This window comes from Oryzias latipes, chromosome 7 (genome assembly GCF_053564925.1).
Source record: "Oryzias latipes strain Hd-rR chromosome 7, Olatipes_Hd-rR_3.1".
NCBI classification, from domain to species: domain Eukaryota; kingdom Metazoa; phylum Chordata; class Actinopteri; order Beloniformes; family Adrianichthyidae; genus Oryzias; species Oryzias latipes.
Window position 1 is genome coordinate 18,072,463 of NC_136243.1, and position 20,585 is coordinate 18,093,047.

Here is a 20,585-nt window from a genome sequence, read left to right on the forward strand (position 1 = left end):
CAGTAAAATAACAAAAGAAGGGAAATAAACTTGACTTTTGTCACTTTTTGTGTCACTTTGAGAAAAATAACTTGTAGATTTCATTGTTGGTTCTTAGCTGGGGATATCTTTAAAAACAATTTTTTTGTTCTCAAGGGGAGAGAAGTGACCATCAACATCTAAATTTTTAATTGCTTGTAAAAATAAATCAATCAAAGGTTTCTGCTTCCTGAGTTCCTGTTTGTGCTCATTTCAAGATGATGGTCGTGAGAGACAAAGTTTTACCTCAAAGTGTTACCTGTTCTAGCATTCAGAATTTTTGTGTTGTACCAATATACTAATGTGAGCTTGTTTGATTGTTTCTTGGTCATTCCAAACCCCACAGATGGCCAATTTTACTGTCAGCGAAGCAGGCTTGGTAAAACTATGTGCATCACCTAATGAGAGCGCGGCTCTACTGCCAAACATTGCAATAGAGAAAGAAAACTGAGTTTGTTTGCTGTTTCCTTAAAGCTCATGACAAAAACTGATCCGTCCAGAATCCAAGAGCAGCACAGCTCAGTTTTTGTGGACATTGCTCAGCTCATTCCTTTTCAGTGATCTGTCATTCTGAAAACAGGTGAGTTGCTTTTAATGACTGCTCTGAACCTGTTCTATTATGAGCTGCTGATGTAAAGTTTAATGACAAAAACAGGCTGGATCACTGACTCTTTATACTGACATGCACACTAACTGGAAATTTGCTCTGAGCATTGCAAATTTAGTTAGAACTGAGTAGTCACAGGTGCATAAAACCTGTATGTTGAGGAAGTTGGATAACAATCTTTTCAATAAAAGACAGAATGTAAAACCAAAACCAAATCAAAATATAATTTCTTGACTTTACTAACAACCTGAACATTTAATACCATCAACTTATATTGTACTTGCTATGAGTTGTATGTGGCTTCTATTTGTACGCCAAATATTTCCTGCTCCTACACGTGTTTTGTCGAATGAATGTCTATATATTGTGACAGACAACACTGACAAGATTACTAATGAAGCTATTTGCTAGAAGTAAAACCAAGGATTCACGAAACACATAGAAATCAATAATAGTCAGAAGTAAGCCGTTTTTTTTTCTTCTTCAAACATTTGTACAGATTAAAGAGTGAATATGTTAAAAACACCCCCATTTGTTATTGGGACGCAAATGTTGTCAGGTCAGTGCACATTTTCTGAATCAGATATGAATAAAGTGTGTAAATCCTCATTTTTGAAACACTTTCAGCAGTCAAAGTAAAATGTCTACCTGGGGATTTTTTAGTTGTCAGTGTAACTGTTGGGAGAGGGGAGTGGATAACTGAATCCAAGTGCATACACAAACTGGTAGAAGTTAAGTTATTTAATTTGACTTGGCAGGCAGACTGATAGGCAGGCAGGCAGGCAGGCAGGCAGACAGACTGGCAGACTGGCAGACTGGAAGGCAGGCAGGCAGGCAAACTGGAAAGCGATGCAAACGTTATTTCAGTTGCTCTTGGGTGTAAAGGATTGTTCAAAGCCAAGGACTTGTTAACACGGGGTGAACAATAATCTGGCGCTGGCTGGAGGTCCTCGTCAGGAATAAATAGTCTGTGATAAATAGTCTGTGATGGCCAGCAGGTGTGGAGGTGCTGATTGTGGAGAAGAGCAGCAGGTGTTGTGCCCCAAGGAGGAGGCATGCTCAACAGAACCACAACAGTAACAAATCCTTCAGGTTCATGGTTAAAAATGGTGTAGACTTATGTAACCCTCAAAGTACTTTACAATCAAAGTCCTATTCCCTCATGCATACACATTCACACGCTGATAGCCTCCGCCAACCTATAACCACCAGGAACAATGTGGGGATCAGTGTCTTGCCCAATGACCCTACCACACGAGTGAGCAGGGCGGGAACCAAACTTGCGGTTTTCCAATGAGAGGTCGACCACCCTACCTCAGCACCACAGCAGGTTATTGAATTGTTGCAGAGTAATGGATTTAAATTTATCATCTTGTCATTGCTTTAGCGCAGAAGTGCTCATTACATCGATCGCAATCGACCAACTGATTGCAAAGGATGTGACGGTAGATCGCGGGTATGAGGAAACTGATCGTTCTAAACAGGACTGTAGATAAAAATAAGGTTACTTTCGTACCCTTCAGTTTCCTGCACACAGAAACGAATGAATAATGACTCAGAGACAGTTACTTATCTTTTGTGAAAGGTTTACTTCGTACAAGAAGCACAAATTTGTACGAAGGGTCACAGACAGATGAACAGGCTGCTGCATTCAAAGTCCGAACAAAGAAATCAGGAAAATGGGCTTGGTATATAAACCCTGCATTTGCATATTCAGAAGATCATCCGATAGACAATGATGTGAAAATCACACCCACAGGTTGCTGCTGGAGAGAAGCTCCAAGGTTGCAATGGAGTTATCTCTGAGGCATCTCACACACACAGCAAAAGGGAGTATGAGAAGAAACTGTGAGAAAAATAGCTTGGCTGTGCTGTCTTCAAATGTAATATAATTTTGAGATGATAATACATAGTGAATCAAGTTTAAACCATTAGTGTAATAAAAAGTAAAAGTTAGTTTAGTAAGAGTAAAAGAGAGTTTCTAACTATTCTGTTTCTAATTATTCCTAACAGCAGGCTATCAAAAAGAAATAAACAAAAAATAAAAATATATTTTTATAAAATCGCCATTATTGAATCATCATCCTTGCTGTAAAGTATGTAACTTGATTCACATGCAGAACAGCCAATCGAACATCCACTCATCCATACATTACTGCCAAATGTGTGTTTAACTACACTGAGCGCAGTCTGTCTTCCATCGGAGAGCCTTTGCGCGCCGGGTTCCCAGTGGAGGGCCACTCTGGCCCAGAGGATTTCAGGCCGGGGCCGCTCTGCCACGGCACCTGCTGCCAGGTCTGCAGTACTGCAAGGGGGAACCGAGCCCTCTCAGGCAGCAGTGGTCCAGAAGCATGCACTTCTGGAGCCCTTCCCACAGAGCAGTGACCTGCGCGGCGTGTGTTCTTGCCGCTCGCCCACTTGTCCCGCCAGCCATTTGAAAGCCTGAACGGGCGGATACCTGCTTGATCCTTCCAATATGTGATTATCTCAAAGATAAAGCCAAAGAAAACAAAAGTAGCCCCAGATGTGGAGTTTTCCTTGCTCTTTATCTTCAGATTAGCCTCAGTGTTAAATGTCATCTTACATAAGCAAAACTCCTCCCATAAAATACTACTACTTCTAATAATAATAATTATTATTATTATAATAATAGTAATAATAATAATAGTAATAAGCAAGTGATTGGACACAGCTGTTGTCATTTGCCTTTTATGTTAGAAAATGAAAGTAAAACATACAAATTTTCCACTCCTGGACACATGCAAAAGTTATGTTATTTAAGATACGTTAGTAGTAATGTAGGTCATTGGTCTCCAACCCCCGGGCTGCAGACCAGTACCGGTTCGTGGGTCACTTATACTGTGTCACAGGGAAAAGGCATATCCCCTCTTTTTTTATAATTCTTAATATCTTATTCTGAAGGACATTCTTTAACTTGTAAAAGGACCAGATTCTCTCCACCACATCCGTCCATAGCTGCGTTTCCATTGACGTTGAATTAGGCAAAATAGATTTGAAATAATGAATTACCTTGCAATAAATATTAATGGAAACACCACACCTTTAAAAAAACTTTCATTTATCGAAACCAGCTTCTTTAAGGCTGTGGTTTTTGAGGCTTATTGAAATTAACGTTTTTGGCAAAGCTGCAATGGAAACACTTTTTTCGAATTAAATGAGTCCTGTGACCAACAACCGGATGGCACTGTGCTTCTTGCTAGGAACAGGCTGCCTCTCCTACCATCACACAGCTCATCAAAAGCTGAGCATTTCATGTGGAATAGTTGGATCCCCAGCCACAATTTTCCAAGAACACTCCATCTGTAGCCACTCCCACGTGGGGCTCGCCGCTTTATGGCCTGAATAAGAAACCAATGTCTCCTTTGATAGTTAATGACGAGCGCTAGTGCCGTAGCAGAAATCTGAAAGGATCTGCTGTTTATCATTGTTCAGATCCGTCGCCGTGTTTTTGACTTGTCGGGTGTGTTGGCTTGTGTTTATTTTTGATGAAATGCAAACAGTGTAGTAGTAAAATTGTTTTTTTCGACATTTCTTTGACATGTCTTTTCACATCTGAAGTACATGTGCTACATTCTTAAAGCAGCTGCTCTGACTGCATAATTGAAATTCCTAAGATAACAAAAACAAACATTCCTGGAAAGTTTCTTTGTGCAATAAAAAGTGCCAGTGAGAAAACAGAAGAAAACAAAGCTAATAAATAAAAACCAGAAGCCCTACTAAAGACATGGATTTCTTGCAACTTTTTTTCCCTGCTCTGCACAATATGCACCAACCTGCTAATAAAGTTGCAAAAATGTTAAATAATATATTGGGAAAATACAAGTTGTATTGACAGCTCAATCATTTTATTTTCTTGTATTTATCCTCCACACCTCAAAAGTCGGGCAAAGCAAAAGTCAGCACTCAGCTATGGCTTCCACAACAGTAAAGGGTGAAGTTGAGGGGAAATCTACATCACATTTAAATGGGTCCCACAAAAAAATCAAGTGTTTTGTGTTTACTGAATCTCTTCTAAAATATCTACAAATATTTTCAAACTGTAATCCATTGTAAAATGGATGTCTCATTAAGCCATTTAAATGTGAAAAACAAATGTTACAAAACCAGAAGTTAAAAGAATTGGATGCCAATGTTAGCTCTGTACAGGTGAAAATATTGTCTGACATCTGACAACTGGTCCGGGGCCTAAAAAAGCTTCGGAACCAATGATGCAGGTAAATATCTAACCACAAGCTCTATTAATACATTCAGAAGAAAATCAGATTTTCTAATTTATAAATAAATTGTTTTCAAATTATGGTGGAAAATAAGTATTTGGTCACCTACAAACATGCAAGATTTCTGGCTCAAACAGACCTGGAACTTCTTCTGTAAGAGGATCCTTACCCCGTGGGGTCAAAATGATAACAAGAACCATGAGCAAAAATCTCTAGGGGGACCTAGTGAATGACCTGCAGAGAGCTGGGACCAAAGTAATAAAGGCTACCATGAGTAACACGCTACGCCGCCAGGGACTCAAATCCTGCAATCCTAGATGTATCCCCCTGCTAAAGCCAGTACATCTGCAGGCCCGTCTAAAGTTTGCTAGAGAGCATTTGGATGATCCAGAAGAGAATTGGGAGAATGTCTTATGGGTAAAAGAAGCCAAAACAGAACTTTTTGTAAGAACTCTACTCGTCGTGTTTGGAATGCAGAGTTACATCCAAAGAACGTGGCTGGGTCTTTCAGTTCTGGAGTGGCCTTTCCAGTCTTCACATATCAACCCCATAGAAAATCTTTGGAGGGAGTTGAAAGTCTGTGTTGCCCAGTGGCAGCCCTAAAAAAATCACTGCTCTAGAGGAGATCTGCATGGAGGAATGGGCCAAAATACCAGCAATAATGTTTGAAAACCTTGTAAAGACTTACAGAAAACGTTGACTGGTGTCATTGCCAACAAAGGTAATATAAACACAGTATTGAGTTGAACTTTTGTTATGAGCAAATACTTATTTACCACCTTAGTTTACAAATAAATTCCTAAAAAAATCAGACAACGTGATTTTCTGGATTTGTTTTTCAAAGCATTGTTATTGAATTAGAAATTGTATTGAGTAATCTTCATACGTTTTTCAGTATGCTAAAAAAAGGGCACCTATTATTTTTCCTAGATCTTTCCCCATCTTCTATATTAAACTATACCAAATTAAGGATCATTTTATAAGAAAATATATTTGCTGCTTTGGTCTATATGTTTTCTCCTTTTGGTTCATCCAGTTTTCATTGCTTGATTTTCAGTAATTTTTTAATTTGCAATGGATTGTGGTAGTTAGTTAATTTATAACGATAGATATAACAAAGACAAAAATTACAATGTAAGTCTTCCCCTCATATTACTCATAAATAGAAAAGTAGGTTTGAGCATGTTTAGCACCTCTTTGTGGATTGAAAGTGGTGGTGCACAGTCTTGGACTAATGCAGCGTAACCCTTGAGCTATCCAAGGCACTTTAACATTGGGAGTTGGGTCATCTAGACCCACTAGACAGGGCACTGAACCTTTTTTCTTCAATGATTTGTGATCTTCACTGGTGTCCATGGATTACATGAAATCCTCTCCACCTTTATCCACCTTTGTCATGGTAGGGAGAACACTTCAATGTAATGGTGGGGTCATCTAAGATAGCACAAAGGTTAAACGTGACACAGTCTAAGTTATTTCAGAATAAATAAATAAATAAATGTAATAGTAATCTATATTTTAACTATTATAAAGGAAACTGTCACTCCCCTTGGAATGGGGGTCAAGGTTTTTATGAGTCTCTTGGATGTTCAGAGTTCATGTTAATCATCTATGAGGTGACTTGAAGTTTTACAATAAAAAGCTATTGAACTTGAAAAGCCAAATAAATGACAAAAGGTTCCTGGTTTGAGCTTACTTTTAAATAATAACACATCATTATTTATATCTAAAGGAATAAATCAAAGGAATATATCTGACAATAAGGCCTGCAGTATGTAACAAAGCCTGTACACAACTTTAACAAGTGTGATGTAAAATGTAACTTTCTATCAAACCTAAATTCTGGAACCATAAACTTTATCCAACAGTAAATTTGAAGGTATACTGAATTCATAAATATGATAGGTAACATGTGCTTTTTGAAATTTCCATTCTGCAAACACGTAAAGCCAAATTTAGTCAAGCTTTGTTGTGCCTTAAAGTTCATCATTCTAATCACTTGTGCCACGATCTTTAGGAAACACTGTTATGCTTCTTTTACAAGTGCTCTGAAATGGCAAAATTGCAGCATAGTGTTTTGTATTAGAGTAATACAATAGTTGGATTATAGTGGTTAGCTTTTTTTTCTTACCATGTTTAATGGGAGACTAACGTGTACAGCCTATAGCGCTAAACGATTTCTGAAAGGTAACATGAATGTGCTCTCTTTATAACAACACATGTCTGCAGTAAAGCATTCTGTCAAAACAAGATTAAGTTGTGATGATTACCATTGTGATGTTAGTCTGCTTGATGCCATCAGCTCCAGTTGTTGGTGGAACTGGTTAGACCTCAGATAGAAAGCGAAAAATGTTTGGAATTGCATTCATGTTTTTAATAGCAGCCTTTTGGCAATTTGCTGAACAACATCACAACAAACTCACAATGCACAATGGACAGGACAAGTTAAAAAAAAAAAAAAAAAAAACAACAACTCACAATGCATGCAGAGACCCCTCCTTGGCTGCAATTGATAAGTCTCTGAGTCTTATCATCCGTCAAGTCTTCAAGTGGCGGTTTTTCAGACTTGCATGAGAAAGCAACAAGTGCAACTGTAAACACATCAACATCCAGGTTTATACTTTAACCAACTAACTTAAAGTACAATGAATATAAGTTTATCATTTTCCTTTTTAAGACATTTGATCTGTTTGTGGTCCTTCATATGTGACAGAGATCATAAAACCCAGACCTTTATAAACATTATTTGGAAAATTCCACCCATCCATTCTTTTTCAGAATGAGCTGAGTCCCTTTCTGGATCAGGGGGCAGCTAGAGCTCATCCCAGGTATTGTTGAGCGAAGGCAGGATACATACTTACTTTGAAGATTTAGAAGGCTTTCTTTTTGACTATTGAGACGTCACTAACACTGTTCTATTTTATCGCTTTCATCTCTAAATCTAGACTTCACAGGAACATTCTTTCACAATCCTGGAAATTCTCTGGAACTGTTAAGCGCAGAAGGCTTTAGAAGGAAATCTTTTATCTACCAAGTGCATGGCACTACTGCAGCTGTGTGTGTGTGAATGGGTGAAGGTGAATGGGTTGATTCTTTAGGTCCTTAAACTCCAAAAAAAATTGTGCTTTTGGTGTTTTTAATATGTTCTTGTATCATTTTTCTCAAGATGTCTTTATATAAAGAAAATTAAGATTAAAACTGCGTTTCTGAATACCTCTTTATTCATATCATGGTGAATCAGGAGCAGACAAAGAAATGCTGCTGAAAAATACTTGTAGTTATTACGTAAAATACAGTCGACCACAAACTCACCAGGGACAATAAGTATTTTATGGCATGACAACACTCAAGCGTCATTATTTTAGAAGTGTTTTTTTTTTCTAAAAGTTTTCAAAGGTTATGTAGTATTAAGTCATGTACAATTTTATTCTTTCAATAAGAATTGAATCTTCTTAATGTGCTTGAAGAAGACTTGTAAAAGACTTGAACTCGCAAATATGTTAGTAGAATGAAATTTTAGGTTCTGACTTTCTGCTCAAACCTTTATTGTATTTAGTACAAAAACAAGATTCCTGTTAAAACTGCAGGACTGTTATTATCTTTAATTGCTTTAAAATTTCAGACCACCAGACAACCCATGTTGTTTTATCAGCAGTTAATGAATTTCTGCTGCCATCTTTAGTTAATTTTTGTTGTTGTTATCTTTTCTTTTTCTTTTTTACATAAATGTAAAGGATTAAGAGTGGGGACTGCGACTGCACCTGGAACCCATCACTTATCTATGCAGTATTTAATTCCAGTTCATTACCAGCCACTTTGTCAACTACTCCCCACCGATTTGGTCTTTGTCCTGGCTTGTCCCATCCATCCATCCATCCATCCATCCATCCATCCATCCATCCATCCATCCATCCATCCATCCATCCATCCATCCATCCATCCATCCATCCATCCATCCATCCAATGTACATACCGTATGTGGTTTATATCGCTGCACACTCCTGAATGAAGATAATTCAGAGTTTTTGAAGTATCTTTAATCTTTGTTTGTTTACAATCTTTTCTGAGATCTCACAATTTTTGCCATCACACATGCTTTTTTCCCCTCACTGAACTCCCCTTAGCCTCCATTCACCAAACATCCCATTTCAGGACCCCTTAGCTGTCCAAACGGCCTGAATCTCAATGTCCCTTTTACATTCTTAAAGCACATTAGATCACTTGTGGTCATGTGTTGTCTACCAAAATATTTATTTAATAGATGGAAAGAAAAGGGTTATTGAGTTTTGGTAGCAGCAGCAAAAAATGCATTGATAATGAACTTTCGAAGGTTGCAAGCATGATTATTAAAGTAAAATTATTTATTGTTCACTTCTGCAGTTTATTTTTTTATTTTTATTTTTTGAAATAGATTATTTAGATGAACTATTCTGAGAATGACTAGTATTCCAAGGGGGTGCTGATGAGTTTCACCCAGTGAGGGTCCATGGGTTATGTGAAGAATAGTTAGAAACTGCCTTTAACTTTTATTACACTAATGGTTTAAACTTAATTCACTGAGCATGTATTGTCATCTCAAAATTATATTACATTTGAAGACAGCACAGCCAAACAGTTTCTTCTCATACTGCCTCTTTTCTGTGCATATGTGATCTGCTGAGCAGGCCTCAGACTTATCTTCACTTTAGCCTTGGAGCTTCTCTCCAGCAGTAACCCGTGGGCGTGATTTTCACACGAAGTCCATCGGACGAACTTCTGAATATGCAAATGCAGGGTTTTTATACCAACCCCATCCCTGAGCTCGTTGGTTCGGACTTTGAATGCACCATGTTCATCTGTCTGTCCCCTTCGTGTTTGTACGAAGTAAAACCTCCACAAAAGATAAGTAACTGTCTCTGAGTCATTATTCATTAATTTCTGTGTGCAGGAGGCTGAAGGGGAACGAAAAATATTCCTATTTTACAGTCCTGTTTAGAATCTCCAGTTTCCTCACAGGTTAGACTTTTCACGCCAGTGCGTAGCGACCAGTAATAATTTAGAATAAGTAAATGTGTATATTTCTGGGTTCTTTATTAAAATGAATTGAAAACTAAAGATAAATTTGTATCATTTTTCAACATGTAAATTTCACTCTTGTGATTATGGTTGTGAAGGTTCTACCTGAAATAAAAAGAGAAAACGTTTCTGATTAAAAGCCTTTTTTTAAACATTAACCCTTTACTAATTTGCTGAACATCAAAACAAACCCACATTGCATGCAGAGGCCTCTTCTTCTTGATTTTAAGTCCCAAGTGTCTGGCCTCCTTCCTCTGTCAAGTGTTTAAATGGTCGTTTTTGGCAAGTGCATGAGAGAGCAAGAAGTAAGAAGACTGTAATCACATAAAAACACAGGGTTCTACATTTAAAAAACTTACTTCAAGTATGGTGACATTTTGTGCATCTTTTCATTTTAAGATCTGCTTGTGGTCCTTCACACGCTACTGAGATAATGAAACTCGTAACTTTACACACATATTTGGAAAATGACACATTCACAGTAACCCTTGTGCTATCCTAGGCACTTTATCATTGGGAGCTGGGTCATCTAGACCAGGGGTCACCAACCTTTTTGAGACCGAGGGCTATTTCATGGGCAGTAAGTGGTATGAAGGGCGCCACAATTTGAGGCCTTCCTTTTGTGTGCCCTATTTTTATTTTCTCATTTTACACACAAAAACATGCATGAATTTTCTAGACTTGTATTACAGGGGGGGTCAAAGTCAGTTGCAGAAGGGGCCTAAATCCATAACACACTTTAGGTTGCAGCCAAACAAGATAAATATTTATTGTACACACTAAAGCTAAACTTTAAACCTTTAAAACTTTAACTTAATTTAAACTTTTTAAACATAAATGTGAAGAAAAACAGACAGGAATATTAATCCAGAATAATAAATATATTCTGTCAAATGATGCAAATATGAACAAACAAAGCCAGCCATATTATCAATTAGAAATAATAAATCAAATTATTCCATTTTCTTTGCTCTTTTGTCATTTTCTTAGAGCTCAACTCCTGACATCATTTTTAGCAAGTTCATTTCTGCTTGGTGTGTGATGATCTGTGAGAGTCTCTGGTCTTGTGTGTGTCTTTGGTCCTGTGTGTGTCTCTATGGTCCTGTGTGTGTCTTTGGTCCTGTGTGTGTCTCTGGCGTGTGTGTGTCTCTTTGGTCCTGTGTGTGTGTCTTTGGTCCTGTGTGTGCCTTTGTGAAAGGTATCAGAGGGATTTGATTATTTAAAAACCTGTTATTGTGCAAAATCATGTTTAGGTCTCATAAAACATTAAAAACTAAATCACAGAGCTCATCACTGGGATTACTCCAGAAATATTTGGCATTTTTCTAATTTTGTGCAACACCAACAGTAAAAATCCTCCAAAATCCTCAATACTTTCATAAATAAATGATCGATTGTTTATTTATGGTCTGAAAAAGTGCAGCTGTTTTCCAGCCTGCATTACCTGCTGTCTTTATTTATAAGTAACTATCACCAACTAAACAACCGTAAAAATAAATTTATATGTGACAGACAAGACAAGACAAGCCTACAGACAAGTGTTGAAAATGTCCGCAATAATTAGTAAAAAATGACATTATTAGAATGAGCTGAGTAATTTAAGCCACCCCATGATCCAGGTGTTGCGCAATGGTCTCCATGCGACATTTCACCTCGCAACCTGCGGCCACTACCCCTCTCCTCCTCACACACACATACACACGCACGCCTTTTTCTCAAAGGCGGGAACGCTGATTCGCAAGTTTCAGGCCGTTCCATACAATGCCATATATTTCACGATAGCAGAACTAAAGTGCCACAATTACTAATAGCAAGCACTGAATCGCCACCCTCTCCTATCCAGGCAAGTACTGTTGCGCCAGAGTCTCAATTCACTATCCTCTTACTGAGGAGCGGCTCCACTGGACATGTCCAAACCTGCTACCCGTGCCTCATGCAAAGCACAACCCCAGTTTGTCGAAAACGACACTCACATAAGTTAGCGGACTATCATATTTGTCTGTTCAATTTGAACACACCCACCACCAGCCAAACAGCATTAACCTCACTTCTGCTCACAGCTCCCTCACTTATGGTGAGCGATTTAACACACCAAGATTCCCCACTTCCCATGAGTCTTAGAAGCTGAAGGCGGGGATAACCCCCAGATCGCAACAATATATTGATTTGCTATGTGAGCAGTGCTATTTTTGGAGCATTCCCATTAAATTATATTACCCTTCCAATCATTTTTTTACATTCTCACTTTAACTGGGACAGTGATCTTTGTGTATTTTGTGGAAATGATGTAGAAACTGTGGAACATCTTTTCTTTGAATGTTTGCATGTAAAAAGTTTTGGTCTTCTTTTCATAATTGGCTTGAATCCAAAAATATCATCATTAACCCTTTACATTGGAATACAATTACAATTTGATTACAATTAATTGACAAAAATCTGGACTTTCTGATTAATGCACTGATTGTAATTTCAAAGCATTTTATTCATACTTGTAAATTCTTAAAGGTAAAACCTCACATTAATGGATTACTCAACCATCTCAACCTAATCTCTAAATCTTTACATTACATGAATCATAACAACGCCCAGACATTGCGTAATTTATTTGATTTATTTAAACTTTTGTAATAGACCCTTACTTTATTATTTTTTAAGTTATATTTGTTTTCATATTTGTTTTTTGTCTACCTTTATCTCAGAATTGATATTGTTGTCATTGATAGACATGCCGTGGTTGTTTGTTACGACGGAGTTTTAGGGCCACGGTGAGGAAAAAAAATTCTGGCCAACATGACGAGATTAAAGTCGTCATGTCGACTTTAATATCGTCATGACGAAAAAAAACTCGACACAAAGTTTCGAGAAAAAACTCGTCGTGTAGACATAAAAGTCGAAATAAAGTTTCGAGATCCCAATGTTGCGCGAGAGCAGTGAAGCTGAGTCTTTCAGGAGTATTCAGTGTTATGGCTTACATTAGTGAGCTAGTGGCTTTGTATTTAAGAGTTTACAACAGAGTTTTATGGCCACCAAAAAAAAGTAATTTTCTTAGGAGATAAAAACTCGTAAATTTACGGGAAAAAAGTCATAGATTAACAAGGAGAAAACACCGAAGTTGTCTGTTTATCGGAGCCTAGTTTGAAGATGAAATATGTGGAGCCTTTTGTGAAGCTTTATTTCCGGATTATAGGTTTAAAACAAAGAGATTCTGAGTCTTTTGGCGACTCAAAATCAGATTATTTTCCGTGTAGCAGTCTTTCCGGGATTCGGTGTCAGTAAAGCGGACTTTCATATGTAAAATAAGGAGCTCAGAGACAGGTTTGGGTGTAGAGGACCGCTGCAGCCTTTATTCTCCTTTTCATTCACATAACCTGAAATTCATCTGTCACATTACGTCATGAACCTGTCATCCAAACACCAATGCGGAAGTAAACAGTGTTACATACGCCCCCTCCTGCAGATGAAGCAACCCGTTTGATCATTAAAAAACAAGGATGAATGAAAATAGTCTGTTATATTAGCATTACAACGTTGAAAAAGGCAAAAAGTGCTTCTCCTCCTCAGACGGAAGCGTCACACAAACATAGAGATCTGGTCTTTGGTGGAGGAAGAAAGGATTCAAAGTCAAACAAACAGCTGCAGGGACACCCGATGGCTATCGGGCTGCAGAGATCCTGCAAACCAACCATCAATAAATAAAACTTTAATGAATCGTAAATCAATCAAATTAGCCTCCAGACATTTGGAACGTTATCAATTAACATTCAGCTCACCTGTTCAACAAAGTTTAGTCGGTCTGCTCTGCTGCTGCACGGCGTTCACCTGCTGCTCTGCATGATGCTCACTTCCACAATAATCTCGTAAATTTACGAGTTTTTTTCTGTCGCGCGCAACATTGCGACTTTAATCTCGAAACTTTATTTCGACTTTTATCTCGACAAGACGAGTTTTTTCTCGAAACTTTGTGTCGAGTTTTTTCTCGCCACGTTTTGCCAGAATTTTTTTCCCTCACCGTGGCCCTAAAACTCCGTCGTATAGTTTGTTGAATATTTGCTTCAATTAAAAAAAAAAAAAAAAAGATTTTTTTTGGGCGCATTTTATGCGGGCGCCAGTGCGCCCGCGGGCAAAGGGTTGGTGACCCCTGATCTAGACCCACTAAACAGTGCTCTGAACCTTTTTTCTTCAATGATTTGTGATCTTCACTGGTGTCCATGGATTACATGAAATCTTTCTACCTTTATCCACCTTTGTCATGGTAGGTTGAACACGTCAATGTAAGGGTGGGCTCATCTAAGATAGCACAAGGGTTAAACATGAAATAAAAATGCTTTTATTACCAACCAAATACACTTTAAAGAAGTAATTAAGTTTCTTTCAGTTCCAGTTACAGTTTACATTTCTGTTAAATAATATTTAGTTGATTTATTTAGGTCCTAAATTATCTCAGGAATCCCTAAAAATATTCACATTTTCTAATGGAGGTAACTGTTACACAGTTAAGTGTGAAATACCCACATAAAGCATTGTTCCAAGCGATGTTGACAGCACATTTTTCACATGGGGAAAGTAAGCTTTATATATGGTGCTTAAGGAAATAACACAGCAAACCCCCCCCCCCCCCCCCCCACACACACACACACACAAAAAAAAGGCCCTCTAGTTATTTCTCTGTTATTACTATAAACAACTATATTTTAGTGCTGTGCGACTACATTTTAGTTCTCAGGGTTTATCCTTCAAATGAAATGCTTACAGCTTAAGATATAAATGTACTCACTCAAAAATGAAAGTGGTCCAGCAGTAATAGGTCCTATGGCAGCTTTCCCTAAGTGGATTTTTCTAAAATGGCGTTTATATCTGCCTATTCAGTCAAACATCACCACTTCCAACATCTCACGTCCAATATTGCTCCTTTGGTCTCGAATCACCAGAGGCACTGAATATTTGCCAACGGGGAGTGCCTTCAGGTTGACGAGGCCACCTTGCTGACCTGGTGAAAGACAATTATGCAGCTGCTTTATGCACTAATTTAGTTTTATGGATTAACAGATGTGTACTGACCATAAGCAGGATCTAGTTTCCATTGCTTCATATCGTCATAATCATCAAGGAAGAAAGAAAAGGGTCCAATATGTGGATCAGCATCCAAGTCCTCTACAGATAGCAAAATTTTGTTGATCTTGTTTCCACACATGATGAGGCTGTTGTTGACCAGCTGTGGCTTGTGGTCATTGATGTCCTCCAGCTGAATAGTGATGGTGCAAGAACTTGAGGCTGGAGGATAATCTTTGGGGTAAATTCAAAGAAAGTTATGCCTTTATAAATTAGATTTGCAACTAAAGCATTTTTGTATTTTGCTCCAGACTGTTTCAGTACCATCATCTATGGCAGCAATGACGACTTTGAAAACATTGTCAGCATCCAAGAAGGGTGATTCTCTGTCCATCTTCTTAGTTGCTCTAATTTCTCCAGTTTTATCATCAACAGACACCCAGTTAGCTGGATCTTCTACTAGTACAAACCTGGAAACAGTTGGATAAATTAGAGTTCAAACTTTATGCAGACAAGCAGGATGCACCGTCTATGGACAGAATGCAGACACTTTACCTGAAGGAAGTAGAGTCTGGATCATGAACCTCCTGGGTGAAGAGAACCTTTCCTGGTTCAGACTTTCTCAAACACATCTATTTTAGTTTTCTGAAACTCTGGTGGCTCATTGTAAGCAATAATTAGAACTTTGACATTGACTGTGTCAGGAGGATAAAGTTTGCTTCCCTGTTTAATCAATGTCCCATTTTTACACTTAGAAAAGGGTTCAATGTTTTCTACCCCAATCTGCAAGTTGACCAAACTTGTTTTTCCATATTTCTTTTTCTGCAAAAGACATAAATCAATGATATTCAAAATCAAGATGTTTGGTTTTTTTGTACTAGTGTGAATAATTTAACAAACGTCCAAACTTAGATTGTGTCACATATCCCAAAATGCCTCAGCACGGCAACCTAACGTTTTTTAGCTAATTCAGCAGGTGGCGGCCATTTGTAATCCGGAGGCTGCAGTCAAATTTTTACACGCAGCACAGTAGCCTCTTCAGAAAAAAGTTATAATGGCCACCGGACGATATTTTTGTTAGTGGTCAGTGGCCCCAGTGACACATTCGGAGGTCACGCAGTCTAAGACAGGTGAGTAGTAGGAAGGCAGCAGCACAATAATTGAGGAGGGTCTCCAAGGTCCCCCAAATCATCCGATAGTTGGCCGATTTCAGACTGCCACCCTTCTGCCCCTGTGCCGTCTGATTGTTAGAAGTTTGTCTCGTAGTAGAGTGGACACTCGACGAGGGCTGTTGACATGGGCCAGGGGCCCGGCTTTGACCAGACGTCAATGCGGCGACGGATTGATGCTTTATGGGGTTAGCACCACAGCGACTACAAAACCTGTGTCTTGACGAATTGCAGTTGATGCTGAGAACAATATGAAGAAGACAGAAAATTGTGCTTTCTGCGCTACTTATTGAAACAGAGCAACATGCATAAGAAGAAGTTGTTGGATGAGGCCGTGGTTGCAATGCAGTGCTGCTCAGACAGTATACAGCCAGTTTATATAACCCCAGGCTACTGGGGTTATATAAACGGTGATCTGGCTTCCACAGCCCTGTGGCTGCCCAATTTTGTAATTACGTCATCCCCGCCTGACTGATAACTGCCTGACTGCTGTCGTCTACATTCATGACAATGTCAACATTTTTTTTTCAAACGAGCGGCAGCAGCTAATCTTGAAGATTCATTGCACAGTGGCAGTTGTATTTGTGACAGCATTAGTGAGAGCAAATGGAGTTACCTTAATGATGCTCAAAATACCCTAATTTGTTACTGGGTCTGTTTCCATCTTAAACGCCAGCCATCAGTGTTGGGAGTGTCTTTGTCATCTACTGCCAATCTCAGAAGGTCATAATAGGTCTCCATCTCTGCTGCAAAAATTTGGTACTGAAAAAAAACATTAACTTTTATATACCTAAATTCAAAATTAACTTTCAAAGCAAACCAATAACATTTATAAAAGGAATTCTTACCTCTCTCTCCTTGAACACTGGCATTTTTATGTTTGTGTTAACAATATTCAGCATAATAACAGCAGTGGAGGACAATGGAGGTGTTTCATGATCCTTTGCTTCAAGAGTAACACTGTACTTGATTTCTTTCTGGAATACAAAAATTATTCATGTACCTTTGAAATGTGATCGATTCGAAGCATTTATAATAAACGTATTTAAAAATAAAAGTCTTTTGGGTTTACATCTTAGTTAAAACATCCAGTAAAGTTAAGATGGACCATTCTTTCATCCATCCATTTGCTCTGAATCTTGGGCTCTGGTGGATGCTGTGCAATCACACTGATGTTAAATCTTGAATTTAGTGTATTTTCCTCATCCAGGTCTTTGGCAATCACTTCCACCAGTAATCCTAACAGAATGAACAGAAACAAGTACATTAATTCGAGAAAAGACATGAATAAATTTATTTAAAATATTATTTTGTATTATCAAATTCTAAACTTAATAGGGTTTCTGTGTTAGCCTTTACTTAACTATGGAAGCTTTGACTCAATCTGGAAATGTGTTTATTTTTACTTGTTTCTTATAATGTGAACTCGTCTTCATCTTGGTTTGCCTCCACAGTAACAGTTTCAGGAATATTTATAAACTTTGGTGGATTATCGTTGATGTCTTATACGTCCACAATAATTGCTAGTTCCTTGTCTATTTTTAGGTTGGTCTGTGTGTCATGCACATCAAAAAGCACCTGTGGATTAAAACAGCATGGTATAATCATTTTTCTATTGAATGTTCTTTTGTTAAATAGTGGTCTGATTTCCTTTTTACTCACATAGAAGCAGGGATGTTTCTCTCTGTCAACAGGTTTGTGCAAGAAGATTTCTCCAGTCTTTTCATTAATGCTTAAATATTTTTGATCCACAGCATCTCCATTTATTTCAAAACGAAATTTTTTTGCCTGCTGTCTTATCATTAAATATCTATGAGTGACATAAAATAGTGTTGATTTTTTAATAGCTCGTTTTTAAAAACAAATCTCCTTTGAAAGAGACAATCATATATTTACCTTCGAAAGAAAATATGGATAGGTAACGTTCATTTCCTCTTCAATTTGAATAGTAGACAGGACCCATCTCCTTTTAGTGCGCAACAAAACATCCTGTCAAGGCAGAAGGTAAGAGGAACAACATCCGTATTTGAAAAACTGTTTGCAGATGTTGTCTTTCAAATTTCTCACAAATGTACCCGTTTTTTCCGAGCATTATCGCAACCATTGCAGAAAGACAAAGTTGGAAATACAACCTGCAAACAAAAAACGAAACAGAAAAAAAAACACACAATAACAAAATCACCATTAAATTCTGGCTGTCAACAGAAAATGTTTTAACAAATCAATTCATTAGGTCTGCATTTGCACACATCTTGCTCATTGAGACAAAAAGGGATTTGTTCAATAAAATGTCAACTCATCTTTTGGTCACTATTATTGGTTACCAGTGGCTGAGTAACAGTGTGGGGTCTTGGGCAAGACCCTTTGTGCTACTTCATAACTATGTAGTCAGGCCTGGTTCCCCCTGGGCAACGTCTAAAGCAGGGGTGTCAAACTCCAGGCCTCGGAGGCCGACCTCCTGCTGGTTTTTCAGAAATCCTGCCTCATCTGCTTCTAATTACCTGGATCAGATGTGTTTAGTCAATAAGGAGCTTTAATGGCAGATTGGTAGGAAAACATGCAGGACACCGGCCCTAGAGGCCTGGAGCTGGACACCAGTGGACTAAAGGGATATGCCGAAAGGTGGACAACAACATTAGTCATTCTTATCTTATCCCATTCTTATATATTATTTTTCTTTTTATGATGTCACAGTACTGCTGCCCAGTTTAGTTTAGTCTGTTGTCAGATAAATGCATCTAGACATTAAAGAAAAACACAATTATGAACAACAAACCACAACAAGAATCAAGTTTCTCATGCACGAGGGAGAGGAGCAAGAGTGACAGAAAACGTCTACCACGCTTCTCTTCTCAAAGGTCTGCCTCTCCTCGTGCTGCTTTTATTAAGAACACAAGTGGGAGGTAACAATTCAAGACAAAGACAAAAAGTTCATTAGGGGGTGTCGTCAAATGACCCTTTTGGTTGGATTCTGAGTTCAAACAGTATCCCTTATCAGCTGAGGACAGTGTGTCGTAAAACCCCCTCTGCCTGGCTGGGGATGAGAAGCAGATGACCAAACACACAACTGTTTTTAGAAGAGGTAAAAAGGTCAATCTGAGTTAACATTTAAACATACATTTAGACAAATACATTTACACAATGATAATAATAAAACAATTTCCTTCACATACTCCCTCCATTTTATCATTGATAAATGTCACCATCTCAAATCCAATATCACATCTCTTGTCAGTTTTCTGTGACATCTTCATTTTCATAACACTTTCAATTTACACTCAGATGAGAAGTTCCTTTTTTTTTCAAGTAATTTCAATTTCAAAATCATTACAGTCATCTTGTTCTCCCTTTAATAACAAGTTGTATTCTTGACTCAGAAGAACACTTTGTACTCCACCATTCACTGCAATGGAAATCATAGATTGAATACTAGGAAAAATGCACATAGTGAACACACAACATATGATCAGTACCATAAGAATAGGTGTCACTATTTTTAACAAAAGTTGCCACCAGGAACCAAAAGCAAACCAGGAGAAGAAATCCCAAGATTGGGGTTTCCTGTCATCCTGCATTGCCTGCTGAACCTTTTCAAGTTGATGTAATGCTTCAGTGATGCTGTGACCTTCATCTTTTCCCCAGTATTCCAATGTTTATGGTCTTCAGGAACATGTGATCCCCAAATGGAATCATGTGGCTTGACATCAATAAGGTTGCGTCTTTGGCGCAGGTGAGGCTCATGGACTGCAGAAACTATGAAAGTGTGACCTGTGACCTTTACAGAAGCACAAATCCCACTCCAGTCTCTAGGCAAACTGAGGTAGAGGGCCTGCCCACATAACCAAAGCATTTGATGAACCACAAAAGTACCATTGTTACCTGGAATTAAATCTAGATTAGATCCAACACAACGTCCTCTGGGGCAGGGAACAGCATAACCATGGGAAACTCTGTCATTGATTATCTGGACTGTGAAGGGAACAAGAAGTTCATGACACATCTTACTCGGCAAAGTTCCTAAAAACACTGTTCCATTGTTAGTTACGCAATGTGGAAACACAGTTCCTGGTTCCACACTAGCATATGGAGCAAATGGTTTTTTCAATATCAGTTTTTTAAACTGATACAAACTCTTACAACTCGGTCTTACAAGAGTACCATTTGAAGTGGTGACGGCTCCAGTACTAATATACCCTCTGGTACTATATTCAATAACACAGTCGCTTTTCTACTCAGAAAATTGCTTTGCCTGTAAATTAGGATGTAGGGATGAAGTTGGAATTACAGAACAAACATAGCAATCAGATCTATTCTTTTCCTTAGCCAGTAACATAACATACCTATACCAAGAATTTCTCATATACAGGTGAGTTATGTTCATTTTTGGACTATTCAAAACATCATGTTCATCAATACTCAGCCATCGTCGAGAAACATTTAGTCTTTCCT